This window comes from Akebia trifoliata, chromosome 3 (assembly GCF_017979445.1).
Source record: "Akebia trifoliata isolate Shusen 1 chromosome 3, ASM1797944v1, whole genome shotgun sequence".
NCBI lineage: Eukaryota > Viridiplantae > Streptophyta > Magnoliopsida > Ranunculales > Lardizabalaceae > Akebia > Akebia trifoliata.
The window spans coordinates 3,112,598-3,138,750 of NC_141377.1; the positions used below are offsets into that span (position 1 = coordinate 3,112,598).

General features: G+C 33.9%; 1 long non-coding RNA gene across 1 annotated transcript; it reads left to right on the forward strand.

The window, feature by feature from the left end:
• Positions 1-1,828: 1,828 nt before the first annotated feature.
• LOC147405552 (uncharacterized) lies at positions 1,829-25,119 on the forward strand. Its single transcript, XR_015175988.1, has 4 exons — positions 1,829-6,262; positions 22,682-22,770; positions 22,856-23,918; positions 23,950-25,119. It is a non-coding gene; the product is annotated as an uncharacterized LOC147405552 (long non-coding RNA).
• Positions 25,120-26,153: the final 1,034 nt, after the last annotated feature.

Genomic DNA, 26,153 nt, shown 5'->3' on the forward strand with positions numbered 1-26,153 from the left:
TTGCAAGTTTCTTGGATTTATTTTTAATATAAAAATGTCTCAAACTATATTAAAGTTAAATATAAGGGTGGGGGGTGGCCATTCACATTTTGGTGTTGAACCAGTTCTACTCAGCCCACTCTCGTTATAATAGTAAATAAGTATTTCAAATATATTGCTGAATTTATCATTTTTTTGTGATTTAAAATTTTTGTTTCGTGTGGATTTTAGTAAATAATACTTTTGCTTTTAAATTAAAAATATTTTTTCAGCTAGTCACCAAAAATTGTTGGCCAATATCTAGGGGTGTAAATTGGCTGGGTGGGCCTCCGTAAACAGTCTAACAAAAAAATGACTTCAAAATCCAAATCCATGCTCATCCTGTCTAGTGGTATGACCTAGAAAAATAAAAATTCACCTGTGTCCAACTTGCTCTTCCCTGAATATTAAATTTCCTATATTTATTATCAATATACCTATAATATAGTATAACTAAAAGGAATGTAATTGAAGGTGCTTACAAAGGCCCGAAACTACTTTTCTAATGACTTTATATATAGTTTGGAATGTGTGTTATTGACAATAACTAAGATAATTTCATGGCATGATTCGGTGACTTATCATTATTTTTAATCGGTTCCTCATCTTCAACCCCTTATATGTTGAAAAGCTTCGATTTTTCTACCCACAAATCCATCTTCGACTATTTTCCCAATTGAGGAAACTTAGACCCGGTTAAGTTGGTATCACAAGTAAGACTAAGGTCAAGGGGCCATGTCATAAATTTGAAAATATATGGAAAACTCAAATATTTACCTTAATGTGGAAGGGTGCACCTAAATATCATGACCAAATTTGGCCAGGCTTTGAGTCAATTTGGGTCTCCAAAAAGCCTAGTATGACTTAAATCATATTTTGATGTTTACTTTTAGAGTCGTGATAACCTGACTCCCCCAAGTGGCATACTCAAAATACTCTCTTAATGTGGCATGTGCATGAACCATAAATCTTTTTTGCTTCGGGATACATATCTGCACATATTATGGGGATGTGCAGATGTGTATCCTGAGGCAAAAAGATTTATGATCCTAGCACATGTCAGTAGAGTATTTTGATAATGCCACTCCTTAAGGAGGGGCACTTGCCCCCCATCCCCTCGTCACATAGGCCATCTCAAGGGCATATCCTAGTTCAACCCAGGATCCGTTTAGGATAATTCTGTATAAGGTTGTCTTTAGATCTCGTGTGCACAAAGGAACACTTCAAGATAGTGTTGATATGGGAGAGGTGACACTGGGCACCTGTAGGGCCCTGAGGTTTGCTATATGTCATATGTGGGTCAAATGCATGTGTGCCTTACGATTCTTGGGCCAAAATTCAAGAGGATTGTGTTGTGGGTGTAGAGAGCCCTCAGCTTATGTCGCATTTGTGCTGGAAGCACCAAGGCACCGTGCCACGTTTGGCACACTAAGACTTGCATTAGTTGGACCGCGGACTAGCGCACCACTCTTTTTTAGCCACCATCACGTGTGATTAGCGCACCTCATGTTAAAGTGCAATAGTACACTTTAGAAATTGGAACCTGAGGGTATATTTGTTAAAAAAAATAATTTTTTGAAAGTCATTTTCGATGCAAAATCCAATCTTTAAAGTGTATTTATTAGACTAGCAACACCCTTTACATATGGAAAACGCTGGAATGACACAAACGGAGACACAAAGAAAACAAAAATGATGTGGTAACGCGCATATAATCGTAGATGCTTTTTACTACGGCTAATGTGCCAGACACCACATCATTTTGTCATCTTTGTGTCTCCGTTTGTATCACCCCAGCACCGATAAAGAAGTTTTGAAAGCTTCAGCTTTCAGGGAAGTCATATGAAACTCGCGTTTAAAGCAATCAGTTTTTGGCCGTTGGATTCAACGAGGTTAGACGGTCCAGAAATATGACCGTTGGAGAATGCGAGTAACGGGAGAACAGCGCGAATCGAAGAATAGAAACCATGTTAAACTGTTGGATTTTCAAAACTAGATCGAACGGTCGATAAATATGACCGTTTAGACAGCCTGGAGTCTCTTATTAGAAACCTTTTGAAAAAAACCTCTATATATACGCTCCCTTCGACAGATTGGCTCTCGGTCCCATTCTAGAGAGAGAGAGAGAGAGAGGCGAAGATGGAGCTATGGAGAATCTTCGATTTCAACAGTGGCGATGGAGAAAGTGTGACATCCACACACAAAAAAATTGATTCCAGGGCTAAGATTTGATTTGCATGAAAGGTTACGAACCCTAAACCTTAGGGTTTCATAAAACTCTTGAAGATTTGAGATAAGTTTTCATCTTTAGAAAGTTTCTGAAGTATATCGCTTATAATTTCGAGTTTTCCAACTTAATGTTTTAGTTTGGATGGAAATCAAATGCAATTTTTGCCATAAAGAAGGCCAATTCTACATATCAACAATTTTAGGGTTCTCGGTGATCAATCTATGTTTCTCCCCTCAATTTTTTCTGGTTCTGATTGTCTGACATGAAAATTTTAGATAATTTATTTTCATTTCTGTCGCAATTTGTAGGCTATTTTATTTAGGGTTTCTAAATTTATGTATTTTGAATCCATTACTTGATTCTTTTTTCTCTCTGTAGTTTGCAGCTACTGTGATTTAAAATAGAATGGTTCTTGCTTCTTTTGAAACATCCATCAACATAGACAATAAAAATTAGAAATTATTACATTTGAGAAAATATAGAAGAGCTATAATAGATGATAAACTAAGATAAAGTCGATTGAGATGAATGATCTATTACACAGCCCATTTATATGGAATATGCAAGTTGAAGGTTGTAAAAAAATAAAAGAATATGTTGTTGAAATAGTTGAAGTACATAAGAACTCATTTTGAATAACAAAAGGGTATGGCTCTTGACAGATTTTAGTGGAGAAACAATATTTGTTTGGTGACCCCAAATCTTTGGGATAGGTCCTTGATGATGATGAACCTCATCATGCATCATTCTTCATCATTGTCATAGTTATTGTCGTTGTCGTCATCATCATAATTGTCGTAGATGTCATTATCTTAATGTCCGTAGTCGTCATCATCATCATCAAATCCTTCCCCAAAACATTGGGATTGACTAAATGAATCTTGTTCCTCAATTCATTTCTGTCTCAAGCCATGCCTATTGTTCTTAAATAAACTTGGAAGCAAGAGTTGCATGGAGTTGGAGTTGCAACTCCCACATCTGAACTCCATACGAGTGTTTGGATTTAAGGTTGCTGTAATTCCCATCTCAATAGGTCGGAGTTGCAACTCCACGCGAAAATAAATTAAGTCCGATAATTATTTTTCTCCAGTACACACACACACACACACACACTCTCTCTCTCTCTCTCCTTCTGTAAACCCCAAACCAGCTAGTTTTCTCTCCCTTCTATGAACCCCAAACCAGGTAGTAATCTCTCTTTCTTGGATCTGCACATCAAACCAATGTTTTGAACCCTAAAGTAGGGTTTCAAATTTGTACACATTGAATTGCACAAATTCTTCAATGTTACCATGTGGAGCTTTCCTTGGAGAAAATGATCTTTCACACATCAACGATGTGAGTGAATTGGAGAATGATGTGCTTGTTTGGTAACCATGAGGAATTTTTCTTTAAGAAATACTTTCCTTACTAACTTAATAAGATTGCAAATCTTACTATGGGTCATTGAGCTCAAATGGATTACCAAATTAACAATCCAATGCCACAGTCCTCTAGATTTCGTGGAAAAAAATCTGATCCAAAGAATAAAAAAAATTGGTTTGATCCAAGTTTTTGAAAATGGGGACAGCTACTGAACTACCAAAATTAATAGTAAAATTTAACTGTGAAAATTTACCTTTTCAAGTTAAGTTAACAGAAATTTTTTGTCTTACATGTCCCTATGGCATCAGATCATGTTTATGGATGCGACAAGATGAGCTCAACAACCCTTAGTAAGATTTGAGATTTAAGGCTAGACTTACTCTTTTCTTTTGATTTTCTTTTAAACCTGCTTTCAACTTTTAATTCATGGTAATCTTTTTTTTTTGCCTCTTCAATTTGCAAAGAGATTGCATATAGAGGTGATGAAATGAGAACATCACATGTGGTGATATCTATTATCATGTTTGAATTTAAAATTTTTTTCTTCTATGCTTGTTAAGAAAAAAATTGGGTTTTAATCATGAAATTTTTTTCACTTCTGGTTTTGTGTTTTAAGATTCTATTTTTGTGAAATGAAAATTGTTTTTATTTTGATAAACATATATGGTTTTGTTGTCTTTTATGATGTGGATTTTTAATAATCATAGTTTTAGTTTTTGCTGGAATCAATGATTTTCTCTAGTTAAAGAGATTTTTTTGGAGTTGGGTTCAAGTCCAAGATTGAATTCTAATGCCCAACTAAATATTGGAGTTTATTTTATGAGTTGGAGCTAACTCCAACAACTGCAACTCCAACTCTGACTCCATCCAACTCCAAACCGGCTTCAAGTAATTACCGCTTCCAAGCACACCCTAAATGTACTATCAAAATTCATGTTTAGTGGCGTTATTTTTATAAAAATGCTAAACTGACTTCCTAAAAACACTGCATTCAACCCTGTGCTGATTTGGCATTGTGAACCATACTCGAGATATGGCATCTATGGTTCTGTGCATACTGCTACATATGCGCAGTGTTTGTAGGAAGTCAGTGTAAAACAGCTCTTATTTTTATTGTGATTGGCAATCTGACCTAATCTGTTTTACTCTTGTTTTTATTATGATTGGCAATCTGATCTAATCTGTTTTATTTATTTGGGATTGGGACAATGGATTGGGGTCAAATTTGTAGTGTTAAAAAATACTACATAGACTGAGTTATTTTTTTATCCCAATCAACTATAAATAATTAAAGACTTTCTAGAACTTCTAAACTAATCTTCTTAAATCAACTACAATGATCTTATTTAAAAAATAAACTTGATATTGAAGCGTTGCATATGTATGTATGTATGTATCCATTACTTGACTTTTTCTTGGTGTAGTATGCAGCTATTGTCATTGCAAATAGAATGACCGTAGCTGGTTTTGAATCTCACGAGGTATGGTTTGAACATGTAGGCAGTTGAATGCTACTTTTCTCTGAGTTTCATACCTAACAACTTGTATAATCGTTGTTCCTTATGAGGAACAACGTATTTAATCTCAATCAACCTCATCATCCATATATGGTTATTAGAATGCTTCTCAAGTAGTTTCTTTTGAATTCATATGATTATTGGAAGACAACAATAGTTTAATTCCCTAGTGTGTTATTACTTAATAGTTCTACATAAAGAAAGTAAGTAGCTCTATTGTGTTGATGCGGGGCACGGGTGTCAAATTTGGTCAACCATGAAAAATATGATTCTTGGGATTCAACTGTATATTTTAAATTACATCAATCAAATTATTGTTGACCAGTAATAATGGATTATATATTGTGATATATGATGAATTGGACATATATCACAGACAATTAGATATTCATATGTAGAACTCAAAATCACGAGGCCTATTGTGCTTAATTACTTGCAACAAGGATAACTTAAAACAAAAATAAATACATAACTGTTGGAATCCAACATGCCCTTGATTTGGGTACTTGAATGGTTTAAAAGAATCAATGTGACCTCCAACTTATCCTTTATTTTGCTGGAGGCTTGGGTGTTATTCTAAATCAAGAACTTTATTTATTTATTGAAAATGAATGAATATCCTAGCTTAGTAAACTGACTGTTCTGTGCTGTTGGATTCATGAACCTTTCCTTAGAAACGGACCATTTTCTTTTGTAATTCTATTTCTTTCCAGCTTTACTTTAGATTAATCATGTTTCCCCTGCTAACTATTAGATTATATGAACATTGACTTCCCTTAGAAATGATCTATTTTTCATTTTTGATGCTTCATTTTCTTTCCAGTTTTTCTTTAGATTGATCATGTTTTTCCTTTAAAACTATTAGATATTCTGAATTTTCCATAGCTTGGATCCTGATCATTACTTTATTTGAAACAACATTTGATAAGATTCATCAAAATATAATCATTTAGTTGTAAAACCTTGATAGAAATTTTTTTCTGCAAAGGACGAGGATTGCAAGAAGTGCTATTATCTGAAGTTTCAGGCTGCTGCCTACAATTTTGAATGTTCTCTATAAGAAGCAGGAGCTCTATAAGCCAAGAAGGCTAACCAGGGTCTGGGTACATAAGAGAGTCAAATGCAAGCCTCTGTAAGTTGATTTCTTGTTTATTAATATATAGGGATATTAATAATGATACTAATCTTCTTTTAAGAAATTTTGAATTTTCGAACTGCATTTCGGTGACACTATTCAAATATGCCTTGAAATTCATATGTATGGATTCAATAATGTCCGTTTTCCCTGATTTGCCACTGAGAAAAAAATTCCGTAGGAGCTTTTCCCTGATAAAATGTACAAGCCCAATGTCCCAAAAGTATAATGGGGTTTTGTATGTGCCTTAAAATGTACTTACCAAGGTTCTGGGTGCACAAAGATTTGAATACAGGCTACTATTTGTTGTAGATTGTTCATTTTAACATTTACAATGATATTAGTTTGTGCATGTCCTCTTCCTCTCTCTCTCTCTCTTTTGAAGTTTGAACCAGTGGTACTACAATTCAAATATGCCTTAAAATGTATATTCTGTAAGGATTCAGTTATGTTCTTCATTTTAGCCTTTTCAAAGATTAAAATTATATCATTTTGCATGTCCTCCTTTATTTTATTTTGAAGTTTGAACTGTTTTTCGGTGATACTACAACTGAAAAAATATGCCTTAAAATGTATTTGTCTATAAGGATTCAGTTATTATGTTCATTCACCCCAAATAAATTATTGGATTTGATAAATTGCCTACTTTTTGCTATCAGATTATGCGACTAAAAAAAGTTGTCAAAAACAGCTATAAAAAACTGAAACACTGAAAAGCGCTTGTAAAAGTGTTGTGTTGTTTACCAGAATTTGGTAATTAATGTAAAATGACTAGAATACCCTAATATATATAAATTTTTTAATTCTATCAAAATTTCAACATCTCTTAAAAATATGTACATATGAAAGTTTTTTGATAAAGAAAATACCTGCATAATACACATTCTAACATCAAGATATATTTTTCATTCTTCTTATTTGCCTCTATTATAACCATAGCGAATATAACTAATGTCATCACTCAACCACATGAACAAAATGGTGGATATGTATAATATACTTAAACATAGTATAATTTTTATCCTAACATCGAAGAATAGTATCAACACTTACAATACAAAGTAATAAACATAATATGAAAATGTGTTAATGATTGTCAGTATAAATGGCATCAGCTATTGAATCTCTTTTTATTTTCATTCTTTGTTTTCTCTGACGACTTACTGATGGAGGAACTGGATACTCCCGATCAGTGATGCCCTCTTCTTCCTCTTTGCAGTGAATCCCTCTTCCTCGAATTGAGAAAATTCTTCATTGAGGAAAAATGATCCATTAAAGAGGAAGAAAATGATATCATTGATCAGAGGTATGCAGTTCCCCCATCAGTAGGTCGTCAGAGCCGACAAAGAATGAAAATACAGAGAGATTCAATAGCCGATGCCATATACTGGCAATCATTGATATATTTTCATATTATGTTTATTACTTTGTATTGTAAGTATTTTATACTATTATTCGATATTGGGATAAAAATTATACTATGTTTAATTAAGTATATTACCAAGACTCCATGGTTATTTATGATCTTTTTATGTACAATGAATAGCATTGATGCCAAATTATACGTATCCACCATTTTGTTCATGTGGTCAAGTGATGACATTAGTTATATTCGCTATAGTTATAACGGAGGCAAATAAGAAGAATGAAAAATATATCTTGTACGCATTTGTTGGATTCGTATTTTTCATGTTTTTATTTATTTCAGTTCAACTTATTATATTAGGTATGATTTAAATGATGTAAGAATATAAATGAGATGTTATGTGGATGTTGGATTATGTATTATGCAGGTATTTTCTTTACCAAGAAAATTTCATATGCCCATTTTAAAATGAAATGTTGTCGAAATTTTGATAGAATTATAAAATTTATTTAAATTAAAATAATTATTTTTATAAATAATTATATATATAATTATATATATATAGGGTAGCGTTCAAGGGCAAACTTTTTAGCAAACTTTTTGGCAAAACATTTTTCAAAACATGGGTTAGAGGTTTTGGAATGGGCTGATTTTTGGTGAGGATGATCTCTACGGTGAGTAGATTATCCTCACCAAAAATCAGCCAATTCCAAAACTTCTAACCCATGTTTACCAGCTGAAAAATCGTGGACCGTCCATTTTTTGTAAACTGTTTTTGATGGGGTTAGAAGTTTTGGAATGGGCTGATTTTTGGTGATGATGATCTCCTCACCGTAGAGATCATCCTTGCCAAAAATCAGCCCATTCCAAAACCTCTAACTCATGTTTTGAAAAATGTTTTGCTAAAAAGTTTGCTAAAAAGTTGGCCATTGAACGCCCCCCATATATATAATATATATATATATATATATATATATATAATATATATATATATATATATAATATATATATATATATATATATATGCAGGTATTTTCTTTAGTGTATATTTATTAGGGTAATCTCGTCATTTTTGGTGCATTATCAACATTAAGGGTATTCTGGTCATTTTACTAGAATACAGTAGAATCTAGCAACTGTATCAAACAATACTATATATTTTGGAAGAGTGTTCTAGTCATTTTTTGTGCATTCTAAGTGTATTACCAAAATAAAAAATACCATAATACAATAGAATCTAGTAGTTGTATTAAACAATTGCACAACACTTTTACAAGACTATCAAACAAGCTTATTAGTGTTCCAACTTTTTACAGTTGTTTCTGACAACTGTTTTTAGTCGCATAATCTGACAGCAAAAGTTAGTAGCGTTATCAAACGAGGCCTTAGTCATTTCGCTAGAACCGTTTTTACGGTAATTGCTTCTCCCACAAACGCGTATGTTAAGCTCATCCAAATCGAGTTAAAATAAGGGATATATAAATGCATTTTTTTATTATCAAACTATCACATTGAAAAGTTGCGGTTTTTACCCCCAAAAGTGCATAAAATAGGGGATTTATAAATGCAGTTTTTTTTATCAAACTATAATCACATTGAAAAGTTGCGTTTCTACCCCCTAAAAGTGCATAAACGGTGTTGTTAAGCGAAATCAAATACCATCTGAGTGTTTGCAAATTTTGCACCATACACCAGCCACAATCTAGCAATGATCATTTTGAATTCTATCAGCCATCATTGGGTTGCTTTATTCAGCTTGTTGTCTAGGTTTCACTGATCCAGTTCCAAGTGTGAAATTCAGCATGACGTATATACTTTTGAATTGTTTCTTAGTTGATTGTTTTATTCAGCTTTTCTACTATAAGTAATCTCTTTCAGTCGATGGCTTATGAATATTGGTGAGACTCGTTTGTAGTTCTTCTTTTATGTTATTTTGAACTTCGACTTGTGTTTTGGTGACATTATGATTCAAAAATGCATAGTATAGGATTCACACCTAGACTCAGTTATGTTCGTATTCTTCACTTTGTCTACTATAAGTGTTTGCTGAAAAATCTCCAAGGCTTATTTTAGGAAAATAGGACATTCTTGATTATTTTTTGTTTTTCTTAACTTTCTAGAATATTCTTGTAATCTTCTACAATAGGATAGTTTTCTAGAATGTTCTTGTATATTCTTATAATCTTCTACAATAAGATAGTTTTCTAGAATATTCTTGTAATAGGATAATTGGTCTATAAATACCCTATTAGGGCATTTGTAATAGAATATACAAGAATTCTCAATAAATTTAGTTTCCTACATGGTATTAGAGCCTTAGGTTCATATCCTGGGAATCGATTTTTTTTCTTTTTTGCCATCTTGTTCGTTATTCATCTGTTTTTACCCTCCCTTTATTTTTTTCCTTGTGATCTTTTGCTAAATTCACGATGTCAAGAGCCACCAATCAGTCTGTGATGGTGACACTTCATGGGAGACCACAAAACTTTTCTAGTAGAAATAGGGGAGGATCAAGAAATTGGCAACAGAATTGGCAACAAAAGTTACATGCTAATCTGGCACGAACCGGCAGTGATGGCTCGGATGCTCAAGAAAATTCTAATAGCAAGGAGATCAACAAAGAAGACATTGAATGGCTAAGATCACTTCTCAACTCCCTGGAAAAACCATCGGGTATGTGTTCATTTGCACATTCAGGTATGGTTTCTTCTTCTCATGCCTTTAGTGTCTCGGACAGTAACTATTTCGACTCTTGGATCATTGATTCAGGAGCAACCAACCATATGACTCATTGCTCCTTTTTCTGTTCTAGTAACAGAAAAATTACATTTGCCGATGGGTCACTTGCTACTGTAGCAGGTCAAGGAGATATTCACATAAGTCCTTCATTAATTCTGAAAAATGTTTTGCACGTTCCAAAACTTACAATAAATCTAGTCTCTGTCCAAAATCTTACAAAGGATTTGAATTGTACTTGACCTTTTCATCCACCTCTTGTATTTTTCAAGACCAAGCTACGGGGATGACGATTGGGCATGCTAAGGAAAGCAGTGGCCTCTATTACCTTGATGTGCAGAATAAAAATAAGAGTTGTAGGATTGACAACCCATCTTCCTTATTGTCAGATACAAGATCTCCAATAAAAGACCAGATTTGGCTTTATCACCTTCAGTTTGGACATCCTTCCTTTAGGACTTTGAGTGTCATGTTTCCTTCCTTATTTAAGAATATTGATATTCGTGAATTTCATTGTGACATTTGTGAGTTTGCCAAACACAAACGAGTTTCTTTTCCTTTGAGTAATAAAAAATCCTCATTTCCTTTTCAATTAATCCATAGTGACATTTGGGGACCGTCAAGAATTTCAAATATTTCAGGGGCTAAATGGTTTGTCACGTTTATTGACGACTGTACTCGTATCACATGGGTTTTTTTGCTAAAACAAAAATCTGATGTTTGTACGGTTCTCCCTATCTTTCATGACATGGTCAAAAATCAGTTTGGGGTTAAAATAAAAAAAATAAGATCTGACAACGCAAGAGAATATTTTAATCAAGTATTATCTCCATATTTTCAAAAAGAGGGGATAATACATGAATCCTCTTGCATAGATACACCCCAACAGAATGGCCATCTCTTATCAACAACTCGTGCACTGTTATTCCAACGGAATGTCCCCAAATACTTATGGGGTGAAGCAGTTCTCACATTAGCCCACTTAATAAACCGTACTCCATCTCGAGTTCTTGATTTTAAAAGTCCCTGGGAGGTCTTTTCCAAATTTTTTCCTGATTTTGCATCTCACAATCGATTGTCACCTCGAGTTTTTGGATGTGTCTCGTTTGTTCATATTCATTCTCATGGTCGTAGTAAACTTGATCCTCGAGCCCTTAGGTGTGTCTTTGTGGGGTATTCCTCAACTCAAAAGGGTTATAAATGTTATCATCCACCATCTCGCAAAATCTTTGTGTCCGCCGATGTAACTTTTGTTGAAGGTGAAAGTTTTTTCCAACCTTCTCTTCAGGGGGAGACACTTACTAGTATGAAGATAAGGATCAAGGGGATCATGGCTTTCTAATGGACTTTCCTGCTCAAGCTAGCCCAACCAACTCAAAACACTCCACCATTTCCCTTGCCTGAAATTGAACCACCAAAACAACTTGAACAAGAACAAGTTGAGCCTTCAAAACAACCCGAAGTTGGACAGCTTGAACCTATAACCCCAGGACATACTTGTATTGAATCAGTTATCACGAAACCATTGCAAGTTTACTCAAGGAAGAGAGGTCCAACTAAGCCGAAGCTAACTCAAGCGTCTGAACCAACTCTCGGAAATGAGATAAATATTGATATCCCTGTCATCAACTTGTCTTCTGAAGTTGTTGAAAAAAATGATCTTGACTTACCCATTGCAGTTAGAAAAGGTACCCGACGAAATTGTACAAAATATCCATTGTCTCATTTTGTGTCATTCGAAAAAGTGTCACCATCACACAAAAGTTTTCTCACCAAACTCCACAACCATACCACAAACACTATCCGAGGCCCTAAGCAAAGAAGAATGGAGACATGCTATGAAAGTAGAAATGGATGCACTCGCGAAGAACAAAACCTGGGAGTTGGTAGAGCTACCCAAAGGAAAGAAACCTGTTGGATGCAAATGGGTGTTTTCTCTAAAGTATAAAGCTGATGGATCACTTGAACGATACAAGGCTAGGTTAGTTGCAAAGGGTTATACACAGACCTATGGAGTGGACTATGAAGAAACATTTGCACCGGTGGCTAAGATGAACACAGTAAGGATTTTGTTGTCATTAGCAGCCAACTTAGATTGGAGTTTACACCAATTCGACGTGAAAAACGCCTTTCTTCACGGAGACCTAGAGGAAGAAATTTATATGGTGAGGCCTCCAAATTTGATGACAATTCAGGAGATAAGAAGGTATGCAGGTTGAAGAAAGCATTGTATGGGTTAAAACAATCTCCACGAGCATGGTTCGGAAGGTTTACAAAGACAATGTTAGGAATGGGCTACAAAAAAAGTCAAGGTGATCACACTTTATTCATAAAACACTCAGCCTTTGGGGGAGTAACTGCACTATGGTATATGTGGACGATATTATTGTCACTGGTAATGATGCGAAGGAAAAAGGAGCACTCAAGAAACGTCTTGCAGAAGAGTTTGAAATAAAGGACCTAGGCAAGTTGAAGTATTTCCTAGGTATAGAGGTTGCTCGTTCAAAGGAAGGAATATTTGTCTCACAACAGAAGAAGTATGTGCTAGATCTTTCAAGGAAGGAAACTGGAAAAATATGCGGCAGGCCCATGGAGACACCAATAAAAGCAAATCATAGGCTAAGTGAAGCTCCAGAAGATGAGATTGTAGACAAAGGGATGTATCAACGTTTGGTTGGAAGACTGATTTACCTCTCTCATACTAGGCCTGACATAGCATATTCTGTTAGTGTGGTTAGCCAATTCATGCACAATCCTAAGAGTATACACTTGCAAGCCGTATACCGCATCCTCCAATACTTAAAAGGTAGTCCAGGTAAGGGAATTTTATTTAAAAAGGGAGCAAACTTGCGTTTGGAAGCATATACAGACTCAGATTATGCAGGGTCCATGGTGGATAAAAGATCGACATCCGGTTATTGTACATTTCTAGGAGGAAATCTAGTTACATGGAGAAGTAAAAAACAACCGGTTATAGCAAGATCAAGTGCAGAGGCAGAGTTTCGGGCAATGGCACAAGGAATTTGTGAACTTTTGTGGATCAAAATAATTCTGGAAGATCTTAAAATCACCTGGGATAGTCCAATGAGATTGTATTGTGATAACAAGTCAGCCATCAATATTGCTCATAATCCAGTGCAACATGATCGTACAAAACATGTGGAAGTGGATCGACATTTCATAAAGGAAAAACTAGACAGTGGTTTAATTTGCACCCCATACGTTTCAACAGAAGGGCAACTGGCAGACGTTCTAACGAAAGGATTACCTGGAACCACATTTCAAAAGGTCATTGGCAAGCTGGGAATGGAAAACATATATTCACCAGCTTGAGGGGGAGTGCTGAAAAATCTCCAAGGCTTATTTTAGGAAAATAGGACATTCTTGATTATTTTTTGTTTTTCTTAACTTTCTAGAATATTCTTGTAATCTTCTACAATAGGATAGTTTTCTAGAATGTTCTTGTATATTCTTATAATCTTCTACAATAGGATAGTTTCTAGAATATTCTTGTAATCTTCTACAATAAGATAGTTTTCTAGAATATTCTTGTAATAGGATAGTTGGTCTATAAATACCCTATTAGGGCATTTGTAATAGATATACAAGAATTCTCAATAAATTTAGTTTCCTACAGTGTTCAAAATTTTTGCACCATGCAACTACAATCTAACAATGCTTATTTTGAATTTTGTATATCATTAATCATAGATTGCTTTATTCTGCTTTTATATGTTTTACTGATACTGTTAAGGTCCAAGATGAGTAGGGATTGGAAGTTTTGACAAACCTTAAAACATAGGATTCCAACTGGGCAGTACTTTAGTTATTATCATAAATCTGAATGGATCCTATTCCCCTACTATATTGAAGTAGTTTGCTATGAATTTTCTCATGATTTTTTTAAAGAAATTTTGAAAGGAGATATATATTTCCATGCCACACCCTATCTTGAATCAATAGATATCCTATGAATCAATAGATTAGTTATTATCATAAATCTGAATGGATCCTATTCCCCTACTATATTGAAGTAGTTTGCTATGAATTTTCTCATGATTTTTTTAAAGAAATTTTGAAAGGAGATATATATTTCCATGCCACACCCTATCTTGAGACTAGTCATACAGATTGAAGATCAACTTTAATATCTATTTTCATCTTTTTAGATATCCTATGAATCAATAGATTCAATAGGTTGTGTTCAAGGGAATACTTAAAATCAATTTGAATAAATAGATTCAATTGATAAACAAAATTCAATCGCTTGGAAGAAAAGCATAAAGCTAAAATGTAATTAAGAGAAAAAATAATTGACTTGATTGATTATTTCAATTGAATTTCGTTTTTGAAGCTCCTTATATGAATAACTGCATCATAACAACTTAGAAACATTCTCAAATATCAAAAATCCTAACCTATCCATAATATGAAAAAAACTTTTGTGGACATGGGATTTTCATTGAAAACTCAATTTCTACTTGGATTTGGAGTTGCCACCATTCTTTTTTAGAATAGGGTGAATGGGTACCCGAATTGATTTTATTTCGAAAATTTGATTTTAGTGATTCTCGTATGGATTTAGAGAGACAAGGCAATTTGTGTCCGATGTGGACTAAACTCATTAAGAGGGGCCAATTCGACGGGAGTCCAACTCAAAACCAATTAGCAATGAGTAGAGAGGCCCCAGGAGCTTATAAGGAGAGAGACAAGGCATTTTGTGTTCGATGTGGAACCAAACTCACATGGAGAGATATGAACTCGATGACGTGGAGAAGAAAAAGGCCCTCTTTGATACCATAATAAATTTGTGGAAACTTGATATGAGTCCACATGGCTATAAAATCCCTAAATTATAGGGAGCAAGTTACAAGAAAATAATTATTGTAAGATATTCTCTCAGAAGCTGGGATACTAACAACAAATCCCATATTAAATGGTAAGGATCTTAATAGAAGGTCGGATACATGTGGACTTAACTGGGACAAAGCACATGGAGATGTGAACTAGGTGATGTGGAGGAGAGAAAGGCCCCCTTTGATACCAACAAATTTGTGGTTCCAACTCAAAATCAATTGGCAATAAATGGAGAGGCCCAAGAGCTTATAAAGGTGAGCGACAAGGCAATTTGTGTTCGATGTGGAAATAAACTGGGGCACATGTGGACCTTATTATGCATCTGGAGATATGAACTGGGTGACGTGGATGAGAGAAAGAATTGTTTTGATACCATGAATTTGGGGGTCCAAATCAAAGTCCCATTGTGTTTAGACCTCCAAGACTCATATCTTTAATGGAGATGCACTAAGATAAAGAAAAGTGAAAAGGGAAGATAGGAGAAGGGAGAAAAGAGGAAATAAAATTAAAATTTCTATTCTATACCTTGAAGCTTGGATTTGTTTTTCTTGATCTTTAATGAATGAGCATTTATTTCTTGAGATTTGTTTGTAGAAATGGGAGTTGAGTAATGGACGATGTAAGGATGAGAGAGAGTGTATTGAGTAGTTAATGATTTTTTTTTAATTCTTTGGGACCCCTGGTAGAGGGTTCTTTATTAAATATTTATGTGGGCCCCACTTAAGTAAATGGGCCACCACTTAAAATTTGTCCCATGGGTTTAATGTAAGGATTTTAAATTTAGACAGATAAAAAGATATGAGAAAGAATTAAGGTGGATAGAGATTTTAGGTTGAGAAGGGGTTTGATAGCATGGGTTGGGGATGATTATATAGAGTTGGGAGATGATTTTGTAAGGGTAAAATGATCCAACCCTAAAAACAAATGGAAATAACATCTTTTTTATTTTATTTTATTTTCCATTCTGATTTTTCAATTGTATTAGCGTAGGAATGAAATTTGTCTTAGGATTTTGGGAGGTTAATTGTAACAATGACATGTGGTAGGTAAGTTAGATGTAGAGTAAGGGGTAAAGTAGGATATGTGATTTAAGGGATATGATGGGGTAGGGAATAAGGTAGGATAGGGTGGTGGAGTAATTTAGGGAGTGATTTAAGGAATGTGTTGGGAGAATTGGGCTTGAACTTTATGGATTTGGGTATTGGGTTTGAATAGGGATTTAAATTTAGATATTGGGTGATTTAGATATCAAGCATGGTTAGGAGTTAGATTTGGGTTTTAGAATAAGATTTGTTTTAAAACAGGGCTTAGGGTGATTAAATATCAATGGGCCCTAGGTGGGCTTAAAAATGGACTTGAGATTTGATAGTAAGTTCGGGATTAGAATGGTGAGGGTTTGGCAAAGTGGTTGGCTTAGAAGCCTTATGTGGATCCATGAGACCTTTGGAGGTCTAAGGATCTTTGATTCGAATAAAAATATCAACTTTTGAATATTTTAGGCCCTTAGGCTCGTTGATGGGTTTTTGACAGAAAAACGATTTTTTGAGTCCTTTTCGAGTGTATTCCATTCAAATTGGGGTTATAGCTGCCCCTCTTTGCAGGAGTTGCGTGCAAAGAACTGCACAAAATATACATAACCCCCCTCCTCAAAGGAGGGGGAGATTGTGATAATCCTTTAATAGGTTTATAGTGAAGAGCCTTTAAAACTTACCGTAACATGATTGTAGTGGTTGGAAAAATTGATCTCCTAGGCCAGGAGTCTGACAAGGATTAAATCGATTGTGAAAAGTGGAGATGAGATTTGCAATCTAGTTGTGTTTCGACAAAAATGATTTGATGTCTTTTGCTTTAAATGATGAAAAGGATATCAAAAACCTATTGCCTCTTTTTTTAATTTTATTTTTAAAAAGTTGAGAATATCGTGCAGTTTTATACTCATGCGATTAAGAGCAACATGCAGGGCTCTTAATGAGGAGTAAAATGTAGTTTAAACTCTTACTGAAGAGCAAGATGCAATTTAGGCTTTTCGAATGAGCAACGAGCAGTTTAGGCTCTTACTGAAGAGCAAGATGCAGTTTATGTTTTGCAGTTCTTTGCATGCAACTCTTGCAAAGAAGGTTAGCTATAGACACCCCAATTTAAAAGGGCCTTACTCGAAAAGGACCCCACTCAAAAAGTACCCTAAAAATCGTTTTTCTATCAAAAATCCGTCAACGAGCCTAAAGGCCTAAATATTTAAAAAGTTAATATTTTTGTTCGAATCAAAGATCCTAAGACCTCTAAAGGTGTCATGGATCCACAATAAGGTTAGAGCCCACCAATTTGCCAAACCTTCACCATTCTAATCCCGAACTTATCATCAAATCTCAAGTCTATTTCTATCACACCAAGTCCAACATTTAAATCTAACTCCAATATTTAAATATAAGTCCAAATTCAAGCTCCTTACTCAATATCCAAATTTAAATCTCTACTCAAGCCCAATGCCAAATCCATAAAGCTCAACATTCTGCCAACACATTCCTTAAATCACTTCCTAATTTACTCCACCACCTTATCCTACCCCCATCATATCCTTTAAATCACTCCACTGTCATATCCATCTAACCTGTCTTCCACATGTTACTGTCACAATCAACCTACCAAATCGTAAGACAAATTCCATTCATATCCTAATAAACAATTCAAAAATCAAATAGGAAAATAAAATAAAAAGGATTTAGGGTTGACCTTTTACCCCCCCCCCCCAAAATATATATATATATATATATATCATCCCCCCCAACTCTATATAAACCCCCTCTTCTCACAAAGCCAACTCATGCTATGAAGTGCTCTTCTCAACCTAAAATCTCGACTCACCTTAATTCTCTTTCTCTCTCTAAATTTAAAATCCCTACACCATTAACTACTCAACACACTTTCTTATCCTTGCACCATTCATTACTCAACTCCCATTTCTACAAACAAATCCAAAGAAATCAAGGCTCCTTCATTAAAGAACAAGAAAGACAAATCCAAGCTTCAAGGGAATTTTAATTTTGTTTCCCTCTATCTCCCCCTTTTCATTTTTCTTTATTTTTGTCCATCTCCATTAAAGATATGAGTCTTGGAGGTTTAGACACAATGGGGCCCTCTCTTAATGAGGTGCCCCCATGATCTAGATCAAAGATAAAATCCCCCAAAGATTGAGGGTCATTTTGTACAAAAAAAAATGAAAAATGACCAAGCCATAACCTAAGGTGGAGGAAATAGGGTACCTAACACCTTCCCTATTTCCTAAATGACCCCTTACCTAAATCTTAAATAGGCTAGTGCCAAATCCATATGAGAATTAGTAAAATCAAATTTTCGAAATAAAATCAATTTAGGTGCTCATTCACAACACCCTATTCTAAAAACGAATGGTGGCGACTCCAAATCCAAGTAGAAATTGGGTTTTCAATGAAAATCTCATGTCTACACTTTCTAAACCTATTATTCACAACACCCTATTCTAAAAAAGAATGGTGGCGACTCCAAATCCAAGTAGAAATTGGGTTTTCAATTTCTATTATAAACTTATTATAACTCAATTTGGACACTTCTAAGCACTTCTAATAATTGCCTAAAAAATAAAAACGAAATTAGAAAAAAAAAATAGAAACCTAAAAACAAATTAGAACCTAGATAAAATAGAAACTTCCTAACATTGAAATAGAAACTAACCTAACAACTTCTAAAACTAAAATAAACTAAACACATAGGACTAAAATCAGAATTGGGTTGAGTATGGACTCAACCGGGTCAACACGAATCAGGTTGGTCAAACTCAAGTTGACCAAGTTTGATTGAGTTCACTCGGTCTGGAATTTATGGTCTTCCTCATGTAGATGTCCTACATCAGAAAGAGTGAGTGAGACAATGGTTAGAAATTAGAAGTTGAAGGTGGAGTTTTAACCCAGGTCATGTTATAAACACCACACTCATAGATGTTAAGCATGGAAACTATTGTCTTTTGGGAATGGATTACCTATGGTATTAATGATAGATCTAATCATATGTATGACCAAAGCTTTTGTGGTTATGTATGACCAATGCTCATTTTAAAGAAAACCGCTAAAAGATCATTATCTAAACATGTAGACGAGTTTTTTTTAGCTAGAAAAAAACGGGAGCTTCGTAGGTCAAGAATTGTTAAATGAGGGACCATATGGTCGGTCTTCCCCCATACAAGTGGAGGCTTCTCATGCAGAACATTGTACCTATATGACTCTACTGAATCAGGGCTTTTGTAGATTTCTGTAATTACCAAGGTTATGGTGCACAGAGATTCAAATGCAGAGATATCTGTTGGTCAATTGCTTGTTCACTTTCACCTTTTCCAAGGTATGTAGATTTGGACACTATTGATGATATTAGTTGGCATTATTTATTTTATTTTATTTCGAATTTTAAACTGTATTTCAGTGACACTGCAATACAAATATGCCTGCTTTAGATTTGATTCCCATTCAACTTGTCTATACTTCACTGATAGAGTTGCAAGTGTCAGAATCTGACATGAGTAGTAGGGGTTGTAGGACACCCAACCCCAGTCATCATCATCAGCAATTCTTTCTCCAATTAATTTTGGGCTGGTTAATTGAGTCCCATTCCTCCATTCAGTTCTGTTCAAGCCGTATCTTGACAGTATATTTTGGTTGTATTTAAACAATAAATCTGTTCATACAACAATAATCATCATAGTGAATTATATATATATACATGTATATGAAAGGAGATTTATTGCCACCCTTATGCTTTCGAGTCTTAACGAAGTTGGTGGAAAAAATATGTGAGGAGATTTTTAAGAAGTTTGGAATTTTTTTTTACTAGTGACACACGATTGAGGTCTAGTTGTTCTATATCATGGAGTAATAGATGGGTAGAAGCAGGATCCGCCTCTTAACATAAACATAATCAATAGAAATTCCATCCTCTGGAAGTTTTCCATGGCATATGCTTCTATATTATCACACATATTTTAAAAAAAGAGAACATCTAGTGGCTTTTCAAAGTGGTGTGAGTAGAAGCAAGATCCGCCTCTAAACATAAATTTATCAATAGAAATTTCATTCTCTTGGAAGTTTTCCATGGCATGTGCTACTATATTATCACACATATTTTAAAAAGAGAGAACATCTAGTGACTTTTGAAAGTGATGTGAGTAGAAGTTTAGATAGAACATTTAGTGGAGGTCGAGCTGGTGCCCACCATATAAATCTCTCCCAGCGTCCACGTAAGCTTTTTTTTTATAAATAAAATAACAAAGGAAGTTACTTTTTTGTCGTTCTCCATGCACTCACCATCTCCTCCATCTATCAATCGAAAAACCATAACCATCTTCTCTCTCTCTCAATCTTCTTGTTTTTTTTTCTTCATATTCATCTCTTTTTGAGTTTTGTGAGAGGTTGAATCAATGGAAGGTCTAGGTTTTTTTTTCTTCAAGTTGTCTTTTTTTTTTTTCTTTGACTTTTTTGCATCTAATCATCAAAGAAGATGAAAAACCACTACCTCCAAAACGACGATTTCGAATCGAAGAACTCTGAGTTTTTTGATAAATTTTTTTCAATGGGTTTAGATCGAACTTGTTTTAGTGGATTCCGTAGGTGTCCCACCAAACGTAACTTTCTACCAAACATTACATAATCGATTTGGTTGGTGCCTATCGAACAAAACTTTTTTCATGTAACCCTAACACCTCCTATCGTATCTACTGAATCTATTTTGTAATGTTCGATAAAAAGTTGCGTTCGGTAGGATACTTACCGAATCTACTGAAACAAGTTCGATAAAAAGTGTCGTTCGGTAGGATACTTACCGAATTTATTGAAACAAGTTCGGTATGAACCTATCGAACAAAATTTGTCAAAGAATCTATATGAGTGCTTTGGTAAGTGCCACCGAACTGATTTTTTGTAATGTTCAATAGGATACTTACCGAATTTATTGAAACAAGTTCGGTATGAACCTATCGAACAAAATTTGTCAAAGAATCTATATGAGTGCTTTGGTAGGTGCCACCGAACTGATTTTTTGTAATGTTCAGTAGGATACTTATTGAATTAGCTTAAACAATTTCGCTCTAATCCTACCAAACAAAAATCTTTTAAAAAACTCTAGGTTTTTCAATTTGAAATCGTCATTTTTTAATAGTGGTTTTTCTTTCCATCTTCTTTGATGATTAAATGCAAAAAAGTAAAAGAAAAATCAAAGAAATAAGATAACTTGAAGAAAAAGAAAAACCCTAAAACCTAATCTCCATTGATTTAACCTCTCACAAAACTCAAAACAAGATGAATATGAAGAAGAAGATTGAGAGGGGTAGATGGTGGAGAAGGAGAGAATGGATAGAGAAGATGGTTGGGATTTTCATTCGGAAGATAGATGGTGGGTGTGTAGAGTAATACGATTATTAGTTTAATTTCCCTTTATGTTTTATTTTAAAAATTAAAATTAAGTGGGCACGAGTAGCACGACTCTTTAGTGGGTACAAGTGTTTGCATTATTTAGTGGAAAAGGACTAAAAACACAGGGAGCCCAATGAGGTGGTGAATCCTTAAAAGGATAAAATTTGTGTATTTTTTATAGTAATAGATGGATAGAAGCAGGACATCTCTTACCTTAAATTTTATCAATCGAGATTACATTCTCTAGAAGGAAAATGGAAGTTGGATGTAGAAATTGCAATGAGTTGTGGTGAAATTCAGAAATTTATTAGTAGAGTGGCGAAAGAAGGTTTTGGAGAATCTAATAGAAAATTACTTAATGAAGGAAAATTTGGTGGGTAGGGTGATGAGATCCACTAAGAGATTATGCTTCAAGACTTGGTGATGTAGAAAAAAGGTATAAATGAAAATATATAATTTAGCAGTAAAGGTTTTTGTGGGGAGACAACTCAAAATCTACAGTTGGATGCCAACAGGTCAATATTATAGGATATAGGTGTAAGTGGTAAATGACATAAACTAATGCACACATGACTCTGACTCACTTAAGAAAATTACCTAAATAACTCTACAGATAAATATTTTAATCTTTAGTTGAAATTTCAGATTTGTATTTTAATTCGTCTTCCTAGTGTTGTGCATGGGAATTCAAAAGCATGCACTAAATCATTCTTCCCATGTTGAAGAAACCCATCCCTTAGTTTAATGTCAGTCCAATCAATCGAACCATTCTATGGTGCAAATCTGCATCGGTGAAGGTATTTTAAGGTTCCCGTGCTCTGACCAACACACAAAAGCATCACAGATGTGCGCGGTTTTATGTCTTCTCCAATTTTTTCATTTATAACGGTTAATGATGGTAATTGGTTTATGTTTGAACTTTCAAAGTCTGTTTTACACATTTGAACTGTTGAATATCGAAGCCATTGCATATAGTTTTTTTGTTAATATGTGCTTTGCTTTACTTAGACCAGTATTTTGTGGCAGTTGTGTGATCGTCTTTGACAGGGAAGCCAAAAGAGGCAATGTTCCTATCTATTTATTACGCAACTAAATATGCTTCCAACATGACTGAAGTGGGTTGTTTTGCTAGCCCTTTATATGAATCGTTAGGTATCTTGTTTTTCTTATCTTACTTGTCGCTTAATGCTTTATGTACAGAAGCTGCTTGAAGAGTTGATTGCGTAAGCGATGTAAGTAATCCGCTACTCAAATCTTCTGATGATTAGTAAAATCAACCATTCTGTTTTGTTATGTGGTTATTAGAATGTTTCTCAAGTAATAATATCTTTTGAATCCATGAATCATACTTAATAGTTCTAGATAAAGATATTAAGGTGCATTGTTGCATTGATGAACCATGAAAAATATGATTCATGGATTCAGAAGTATGTTTTAAATAACATATTCGAAGTACTGTTCAAGATATTGAGCAATATAATTTTCGTTTCTTTTAAGGATTAAGGTTTCAATCCAATTCTCTTATCGAATTGGGGTCCCAGATGGACCTAATTTGGTACGGACCCTATTGATCGAAACTCGCCTTAAATTCCCTTGAGTGTTGAAAATAATACATGGTTTTAAAACTTGGTCGAAACTCGCCTTAAATTCCCTTGAGTGTTGAAAATAATACATGGTTTTAAAACTTGGTCATCTCATCCCCCAATCGATATCTAGTTGACTCATCCTAGTCTTCTTGTCTCAGATGAGATAAACACTTAAACTCAATTAAAAATTATTCTTTAATATATATTTATAGGTGAAAATTATTTTTTATTTATAAAATAAGGTGGATTAAAAGATTATTAATCATGAAATCATATTTTTTTTTTATTTAGATAATAAATGTTTACATTATAAAAAATACAATCAAAGAATAAACTTGATTGACTTGGCTTAAGATTTATAAAATATCACCTAACTCATCTCGTCAAACAATACATTGTGTGGGAGGATTCACATTGAATATTTCAGTCGTTCTTGAAATAAATCGAAAATGATATGAAGTACAATGGGTTGTCTTGAGCTAGGGACATGATCAACCAATTTAATTACTCTATTAATGTTGATTTTTAATAAACATGTTAGGTTTCGGATTTGTATATTTTAGAATACCCACGCGACACAATCTGATCCATTGCCACCTGTATTTGAAACCATGACCACAAGACTAGAGATATACACACAAGACTAGAGATACACACACAATTTCTACATTTTCAAGGTCATTTTCATCAATGAATAAAATTTTCAAGGTCATTTTCATCCTCCATAAATAAAATTTGTGTTTTTTCCTCTTATCTAATTGTCTAATTTGTTTGAGGCTTTTTATCAAGGGGGCGGTTCAAAGGCCATATGAAAAAACAATGGTTTTTCAAAATATGGGTTAGAGATTTTGGATTGAGCTGATTTTTTGCGAGGATGGTCACTATGATGAGAAGATCATCCTTACAAAAAATTAGCTCAATCAGAAACTTCTAAATCCATCAAAAGTGATTTACAAATTATTAACAAAAATTGGAAAAAAAATCGACGGTCCACATTCTAAATCACTTTTAATGGGGTTAGAAGTTTCAGATTTGACTGATGTTTTTTTTTTTTTTCGGATGATCTTCCCATCATAGAGATCATCCTCACAAAAAATCAGCTCAATCCGAAACTTCTAACCCATATTTTGAAAATTTATTAATGTTACGTTCTTTTTACATATGTTTTCTCATATGTCCCTTGAACCTGACCCTTTTATCAAATGGTTGAGATATCAGGAATAACACAGATTTTATTACACAACTGAAGGTATGTTTGGTAACACTTTTGAAGTTTGAAGTCTAAAGTCTAATTTCTGTTTTTTGAAATCTTATTCTGAAAAGTTGTTTGTTTATCATTTTTAAAAAATTCTGGTTACAAATAGAGTTTTAAAATATAACGATCATTTTGGTAATATTATCCTTTTGTAATTCTAATAAATTATTATCCAAAAAAAGATTGAGAATTATCTAAAAATAATGAACGATGTTTCTTGGATTTCTATATAACATAATTTAAATCAATAAAATGCACTCTACATTATCTTTTAATTGTTAATTTTATAATAGAATTGAAACAGAAACACTACAAAAGAATTTTATTAGAACATAGAGAAATACAAATAGACATCATAAATGATAAAATCTAAAACACCAGCAACATAAACAGATTCTAGTTTTAAAAAAAGTACAAATTTAACAAATGATATCAAAAGGAAAAGTGGATTGAAATGTGAACTATCTAATCAAAAGGAAAAGTGGAGAGATCTTGACATCACAGTTGTAGAAGAAAAAGAGGTAGAAAAGTTAAAAATAAGAATTTTAGGATTTGTATAAAAAAATGATAAGTGAAAGAAATTAGTGTTTTGAGAAGGGTATTTTAGAAAAAAAAATAAAAAATTCAGAATTTAGAAGTTTCATTCAGCATCCCCCCATCACTTAACCAAAATTCTAAACTTCGATTTTTAAAGTCTGAATTTTAAAGGTGGACCACTTCCATTTAGACTTTACAAGTGTTACCAAATATACACTAAGTAGTTAAGGACTTAAATTTGACACGTTTCGACGCATAGGCTTTAAATCCCTTCAATTTGCTAGATAGACAAACTAAAAGTCAATAAAGTAGGTACACTCGCTCCTTGCGCTAGACTGGCATTTAAAGCAGCCCCACCACACACATACACCTGAGCTACTGATCTCTCAACCCTCTACAAATAACAGCGGTGGAACGGATGAAAAAGATCCGCTACTAATTGCCCCCACAAAAAATAAAAATTCACTCTTGGTTGCCCCCCATGCAGACAAAATCCTGGCTCCTCTCCTGTGCCCTAGTGGTTGAAGGGTTTAAATTTGACACATTCCAATATGGATAACCCTTTTGTATTGGCCTCTATAAATAACAGTGGCGTTTTTAAATTGTCGCTATATTCCAAAAAAGCGTCGGTATTATATATAAATGACGGTTAACGATTGCCTGGCAATTATGGAGTCAAGGAAAATTATAGTGGCAGTTTAAATTGCGGTTATTGAACCACCGCGAATAATAGATTTTTGAAGGTAGTTTCTTAACTCATTACCAGCGGTTATGAAATACCGATAAAAATCTCTTTTTTGTAATATATTCCTATTTAAATAATTATAATTTTTTAATATAATAAGGTGATTAGAATAAGGTCTAAAATGGATTAGATTTTATCTAAATTTAGTGGGTTTGGACCTTGGAGGACTTCCAAATAAAAATATGGGTCGGACATGGGTTGATATACTATATAACCCAAATTAGATCCAGGTCAAATACGAATCCTTCCTTAGATCCAAATGAAATATTGTTTTGAAAATTTTTTTTTTCTTTTCAAAATATTATTTTATCTACTACTTTAATGTAACATGAGTTCTTAGAAAATAAATAAATTATAATAGTAAAATAGAATAAT